This window comes from Tupaia chinensis, unplaced genomic scaffold, assembly GCF_000334495.1.
Source record: "Tupaia chinensis unplaced genomic scaffold, TupChi_1.0 Scaffold141165_1, whole genome shotgun sequence".
NCBI classification, from domain to species: domain Eukaryota; kingdom Metazoa; phylum Chordata; class Mammalia; order Scandentia; family Tupaiidae; genus Tupaia; species Tupaia belangeri.
The window spans coordinates 591,148-598,856 of NW_006201028.1; positions in this window are offsets into that span (position 1 = coordinate 591,148).

Sequence of the window (7,709 nt, forward strand, 5' to 3'; positions counted from 1 at the left end):
GCGGCCACGCGCCCGCACGGTCCACGGCGCGCCCGCGGGCAGCCCCACCTGGGGACCTGGAGTCCTGTCTCGGGCCCTGGAGGGGCGCATGTGACACAGCAGACAGGAAAGCTTTCTTCCTGCAGTACTCCGTCCTGCGGCCCTGGCGTGGCCCCAGCGACTTGGAGCTGGGGTCGCGGTCCTGCATGACGGAGGGCGTGGAGGTGGCCTGAAGGGGCAGGGAACTATCCATTTATCAGTGCTGAGTGTAGTGTGTTTCCACCTAAGGGCTGCCAAGGCTCCTGAGCAAACTGCGATGTGTTTTAGAAGCCTGCGGGACCACCTGAATGTGCGCCTCTTGCAAAGTTGGAAATACTGGTTCCAGCTGTATGCTAATTTTTCTATTGCCCTGAACCAGGAATGGCTTTTGTGATCTTGGGTCCTGCCCTCCAGCAGCTGTGGAGAAGAAACTGAACTCTCCTAATACTAGCCTGATTATCTGAGGAAGATACCGTCTAAAATTAATTCGATGATAGCCAATAACTTGGTATAACGGGTTGGTTGCTTTATTGCATACATTGGCAACTAGTTCATCCTGTGCTGATCATCAAAAGCTCACGGTGGCTATAGTGGATTACTGGTCATTTCAGTTTTTAAATTTGTTTCAAGCACAAATAACCCCACCTTGTCCTGCATTGTAGAACTTGGGGACTTGGCCAGACCTTGTTCTGGATAAGTACAGAACTGTTGTCTAACAAGGGTCTGGAATAACCTGCCTCCCACCCAGCTCTCTCACCGGGCCATTTATCCAAGCATGTCCATGGAAGGAGATAAACTCTTACCATCTGCTTCATTGGACTGTGAAGTGTATGGATCTGTCTTTCATCAATGGCCACGAAGCTTGGCCTTACATTTCAGACCTTTTTCAAGGAATGACTTTAAACTGTCTGCTTCCTAATGCCTAACCAAAGTCTGAGAGAAATTAGCTACAGGGAATTCTTCGAAAGGCATGCAAATGACCCCTTTTCTGTACAGTCTGTGGGTCAGTGATTCCCAGACCTGGCCGCATATCAGAGAGATCTCAGGAGTTCTGTGTGTTTGGCTTTGCTTTTTGGATAAACATAGGTTATACTTTCAGAAACTCTGATTAAATAGATCCCATGAAACCATTTTTAAAAGATCTTTATGACTTTGATGCCAAGTGAAGTTGGGAACCACTGGACCAAATTTATCCCGGATTTTTCCAGACCATGAAAAAGCTGTGTTCTTATACTACTTTGCCTTCATCTTTGCAACCCTGCCTGTACCAAGTCAGGCTTGGCACCCACCACACCACATAGCCTGGAGGAATACAGAAAGGCTTGTATGATGCCTTATGTCATTTGAGTATATTAAGATGCTATTAAAAAAAATACTCATGGCATCTCTACATTGACCAAGGGGATTATTTTCTTTTTTTTTTGGAGAGGTTTTTGCTATAGGGCGCGTGCGCTCGCCAGACAAAGAGAGACATAGAGACAGAAAGCGAGAAATCACCCCCCAGGGGAGATGGTCACACCACAATCCCTTCTCCTCCATTCTCCTCTCGGGATCTTGGGCACACACGCACACGCACCCGGCGTGAGTTTCAAGCCACCGGGTCCGGGACGCGAACCGCGGTTGACTACGTGGGAGTCCAGCGACATAGCCATTACGCTAACTGCTGGTTCCCACCAAGGGGATTATTTTAAGAATAATGTTTAGGGTGCCAGCTGGTGGTGTAGTGGTTAAGGTGGCTAGGTCCCTCATGGCTGACTATGTGGTTCAAGTCCCAGACCTGGCAGCTTGAAAAACACACCAGGCACATGTGTATGCATGGTCAAAATCCCAAGAGGAAAAGAGATTACAGTGTGACCGACCCCTCAAGGGGTGTTCTCTCACTTCCTCTGTCTCTATCTCTTTCTTTCTTTCTCTGGCAAGTGAACACACCCTGTAACAAATTTAAAAATAAAATAAGATAATGTTTAGGGCCAGCCAGTGGCATCGGTGGCTCAGGCGGCTAGATCCCACATGGCTGACTGTGCCCTTCAAATCCTAGGCCCAGCAGCAGCTTGGGGCGGAGGAATACTCTGAGCGCATGTGTGCCCAGCATCGTGAGAAGAGAACGGAAGAGAAAGGATTGTAGCATGGCCATCTCCCCTACAGGGTATTTTCTCACCTTCTCTCTCTCCCTCCTCAGCAAATACACGCCCTATAACAAATTAATCAAACAAATAAAATGATGTTCATTCTATCCCTGTAGCAGAATCCTACCGCATGGTCAAGCCCAGGGCTTTTCCAACTTTCGAGATCGTACTCTACCAAGAAACACCTTTTACATTACCACCCAGTACATGTGTACCTACCTATTTAGTAACTGAAACAAATCTTTAAAACATTACCCACACCATAAGCTATGCACCCTTACACTTTCATCCTTTTCTTAATGCTGATTTCTACCCATTAGTTTCTTGACTTTCATATGAGTTGCAAGTGGCATTTAAAAACCAGCAGCATAAGCTGATGTCTTTTTCTACCAGCCCTAGATCCTCAGACAAGGAATCAGCCCCCCTGGTCATAGTTGACTGCTCTAATAGTAGGTATCTGACTCAAACCAAGCTAATCATTTCCCGTCTCCCACAAATGTGGAACTAGGAGAGATTTCAGCCTTCCTCTAGGTAGTTCATATGACAACAGAGTAGTGTTAGTACAGAAAATCAGTAGTTTAGTTTTCCACATACTTTCCTACCACGCCAGGTAGTCTGGAGAAATACAGAAAACTAGGCTTCTAGAGAAATGGGAAAAGAACAGAAAGGATGAAAAAGATCTCTAAAGAGAAGAGAAGAGAGACCAGAACAGTTCTTACAGCTTTCCATCCCTGGTCACAGTATTTCCCGAAAAGGGTTGCATTCTTGAATTCCATGGAATCTTTATAATACACTCTTTTGCTTAGCTAGTTCAGGTGAGTGAATTTCTAATATTGCGACTAAAATGAATCTGATTGGATTGTTTTATATGGCTAGCTGAACAGATTAGTAAAACTTGGTGATTTCATGCCAATTTATTCTCGTGGCAATTTTGTAGGTCCCAAATTCCACACAAGCCTCACTGGGCTTTAATCAGCAAGAATGTGTTCCTTTCTGGAGTTTGTCTTTTCAAGCTTCTAGGAGTTACCCACATTCCCTGGCTTGTGGCCCTCGCCCTCCATCCTGGAAGCCAGCAGCTTTGCGTTTTTCTGACCACGCTTCTGATTCTAGCTGGGAAGGTCTCTTGGCTTTCAAGGACCCATGTGATTAGACTGGGTTCACCTAAAAAATCCAGGATAAACTCCCCATTTGAAGGTCCTTAACTTAATCACATCTATAAAATGCCTTCTGTACATAAAATAACATATCTGCAGGTTCCAGGAAGTAGGATTGAACATCTGCGAAGAGAGAGACCACTCTAACACAACCACTCTATGCCCTGCACAGGAAGATCCACTTCAGAAATGTATTTCCATCCTGAATGCCAGGAATAAATTTTTCTTCTTGAGAAACAGATATGCCTTCTCCTTATACAAAGTAAACTTGACGCTAGCAGGTGGCGTGGTGGTTAAACTGCTGGACTCCCACCTGACCAACAGCAGTTCTGGTCTCAGACCTGGAGGCTTGAAAATCATGAGGCTCGTGTGTGTGCATGCATGCTCCAATCCCAGGAGGAGAGTGAAGAAGGGATTGTGGTGTGGCCATGCCCCCTGGGAGGTGATTTCTCACTTTCCCTCTCACTGTCTCTCTCTCTGGCTAGTGCAAAAACCCATGGCAACCTCCCCCCAACCTGCCCCCCCCCCCAAAAGCAAACCTTGAGATTGGCACGTTTCTCTTTTCACCTTGGCTTCTGGGAAGATAGGACCCAAATTTGCAGCTTTAACTTTATCAAACGCTATAGCTTGCATATCTGCATTACAACTTTCTCCTATTATCTCTCTTCCATTTCCCCTCATTACTGCTTTTTCTCATTGTCTTGACTAGTAGTTTAAGCTGCTTCAACTATTCTGTACTTGCTGTTCCCTCTGCCGCTAAGGCTCTGCCCCCAGAGCCCCACTATGCTGTGTCCTCATCGTTCATATCTCGGTTCATTTGCCACATCTTCAGAGAAGCCTGATCTCTTTATCTAAAGTGTTTTCACTCTAACGTCTATCACATTGTCCTGCTTTAATGTCTTAATGCACTTAATATCATCTGAACAGTCTTGTTTATTTTCTTTCTTTCCTCACCAAAAGTTGAGCTCCAAGACAGTAGAGACCTAGGTTCTTTGTTTATTGCTTGTTGCTAGGAATTGGGCTTGTTCCCAGGCACTGGGACAGTACCTGACACTTCAGAGTTATTTAATGAAATCATGATGTTAAATGGAAAAAAGGCAAAAACAAAACTAATGGAAGAAAGAAAGGGAGAGAGGAAGAAGGAAGGGAGGGAAGAAGGAAGGAAGAGATGGAAGAAGGAAGGGACTTTGTAAAAATGTTAAGCTATAGATAGGCAAATTAGTGAAAAGATATACTGACAAATAGACAGAATTTGCATTTTCCTCATTCAAATGTCACTAACATTTATAGAAAGAAATGAGAAAAACTATATAAGACAGTAAAACAACTCCCTAAAATATATACACAAAGATCCTAGGTTTTCCTGGTAAGCCCTTAATGTAACGCCTTAGACAAAATCATTCTTTTAGATATTCAAGTGGTTCAAGGCAGTTACATTAAATATTATGGCTAGTTACCATAGCTGAAGTCATTAATTCTCAGTGGAATCATGGATTGCAACACCGTGACAACTAACATGACAAACTCTCCACACTGCCAAAGAACTCACTCTATTCCAAGGGTCATTACTACACAACAGTCTGCCCTCATTCTACCCCTGTGATTACTAACACCGCCACTGGCAACAGGGTACTATACGGTGTTTACTTAAACACGCTAGGGTAACATCATTGTTGCAATGCAATATCAAACTGCTTGACATTTAAGGGAGAGTGGTCAGGACTGAAGTTTGTCAATATAACGAAAGGTAGAAGCCATTAATACAGTTTGTTCCTGGATTTGTTGACGCATTGATAAAGATTTGCAGGGGAGGGAGACATTCCGTTTTCTTAAGAAGCAATTGATTTGAACATTAATTATACTTTATCTCTGTTATGTAAATTTTTTTAAGATTCTACATCACACACACACACACACACACACACACACAAAATACCTGTAATTTTACTTCCTGTAAGATAAATTCAGAGATATTTATTATGTTAAATTAAAATGTCTTAAACAGGAACGTGTCTTTGAAAAGTGTATAATGCAAAACGTAACTCCTAACGAGATCTGACTTTGATTACTGGTAGGCTCTACCAATTTATACAAGTCTTTTCACTTTTCTCTTCTCCTACATTGGCTAAATAAAACTTTACCTGATCCCCAAAGCTTAAAAATGGAATAAGTATCTAGTAATTAGTCCCATTGGATCAACTTTGGATGTCTGACCCAGCCTCTTGTGAGATCAAAGTAGAGTGCAGGTTAGCGCACACCACAGGTTTATGGATTAAGAGAATTGATACTGTTAAGATGGCAATTCTCCTCAAATTGAGCTACAAATTGTATACAATCCTTATTAAAATATCAGCTGTCTTTTCAAAAATGAATAATCTGATCCTAAAATTCATATGGAAATAAAAGAAATACAGATCAGGCAAAACAACCTTAAAAAGAAGAACAAAGCTGCAGAACTCATACTTCCCAATTTCAAAACTTAGCACAAAGCCACAGTAATCAAGACTGGGTAGGGGACCAGCAGTTAGCGAATGGTTATGTCACGGGACTCCCATGTAGTCGACCGCAGTTCAAGTCCTAGACGCCGTGGCTTAAAACTCACGCAGGGCACGTGTGTATGCGTGCTCAAGATCTCGAGAAGAGAATGGAGGAGAAAGGATTGCAGCATGACCATCCCCCTGGGGGGTGATTTCTCACTTTCTATCTCTCTGTCTCTCTCTGTCTGTCTGGTGAGCGCATGTGCCCTATAGCAAAAACCTCTCAAAAAAAAAAAAAAAATGACCGGGTGGTAGGCATAAGGATAAACCTATAATAGGTCAATGGCATAGAACCGAGGGTCCAGAAATAAACCCACATGTCTATGGTCAGTTGACAAGGGTTCCAAGAGAAAAAGAATAGTTTTGGGGTTTTTTTACAATAAATAGTACTAGAGGGGACCAGCAGTTAGCGTAATGACTATGTCGCTGGACTCCCACGTAGTCAACTGTGGTTCGGGTCCCGGATCCGGTGGCTTAAAACTCACGCCGGGCGCATGTGCGTGCGTGCCTAAGATCCCAAGAGGAGAATGGAGGAGAAGGGATTGCGACGTGGCCATCCCCCCTGGGGGGTGATTTCTCGCTTTCTGTCCCCCTCGTCTGTCTGGCGAGCACGCGCCCTATAGCAAAAAAACCTCTCCAAAAAAAAAAGGTATAAAAAAAAAATAGTACTAGAAAACTAGATATCCATATGCAAAGAAATAAATTGGACTTGTGTCACACATCATATACAAAGGTTAACTTAAAATGAATCACGGACCTAAACATAAGAGCTAGCGCTATAAAGCTCTTAGAAGAAACATGAGTAAAAATCTTCATGACCTTGGATTAGGTAATGGTTCCTTTGATATGGGGTCTAAATCAAAAGCCAAGGGGGGAAAAAATGAGATAAAATGGACTTAATCAAAATTAATTTTGTGCTGCAAAGGATATTATTAAGAAAGTGAAAGGATGGGGCTGACAGGTGGCATGGTGGTTAAAGCACTGGACTGCCACATGGCCAACCATGGCTCAAGTCCCAGATCTAGCAGCTCAATTTCTCACTTTCCCTTTCTGTCTCTCTCTGGTGAGCACACAAGCTCTTTAGCAAGTTAAAATAATAATAATAATGATAATTAATAAAATTAAATACATAATAATTTTAAAAGGGAAAGCACAGCTACAGAATAGAAGAAACTATTTACAAGTCATGTATTTGATAAATGCCTAGTAGCTAGAACATATTTTGAAAATTCTTACAACGTATTTGCTAATGATAATCTGCATGGTAATGTCTTTGTCTTGACTGATATGCACTATATTTGTGCTGAAAAAAGCAATGTTGTGCTCTGTAAAGATATATAGTGATTAAAATATAAATTAAAATAAATAAGTAAATAAAAACAGTCAATAATCCATAAGCTGAAAATCACCTACAAAGAGAAAATAAAGAAGCATAAAAGTAAACCCAAATAAAGTACAATAAAATCAATAATAAATATAAGAGCAGAAATTAATTACATCAAATATTTATATACAAAAGAGAAGATCAAAAAGACCAAATATGGATTATTTTTTTAAAAAAGACAATAAAAAATAGAGGACAAACATAACAAATGTTAGGAATGAAACTAAGATCATCATTATAAATCCTGAGGCAATAACATGATTATTTGTGTATGTTAATAAATTTGAACTGACACAACATGAAATAGACCACCAGTATGGTCCTATAACGATTAAAAAAAATTGAACATGTAATTTTAAAAAGAACCCTTACAACTAGCAAAATAAAAGACAACTTAATTTTATAATAGGTAAAGGATTTAAATTGAAATGACATTTTTTCAAAAATGATGCATGATTGCTCTCTGGGCTCGGACCTAGTTGGCAGCAGT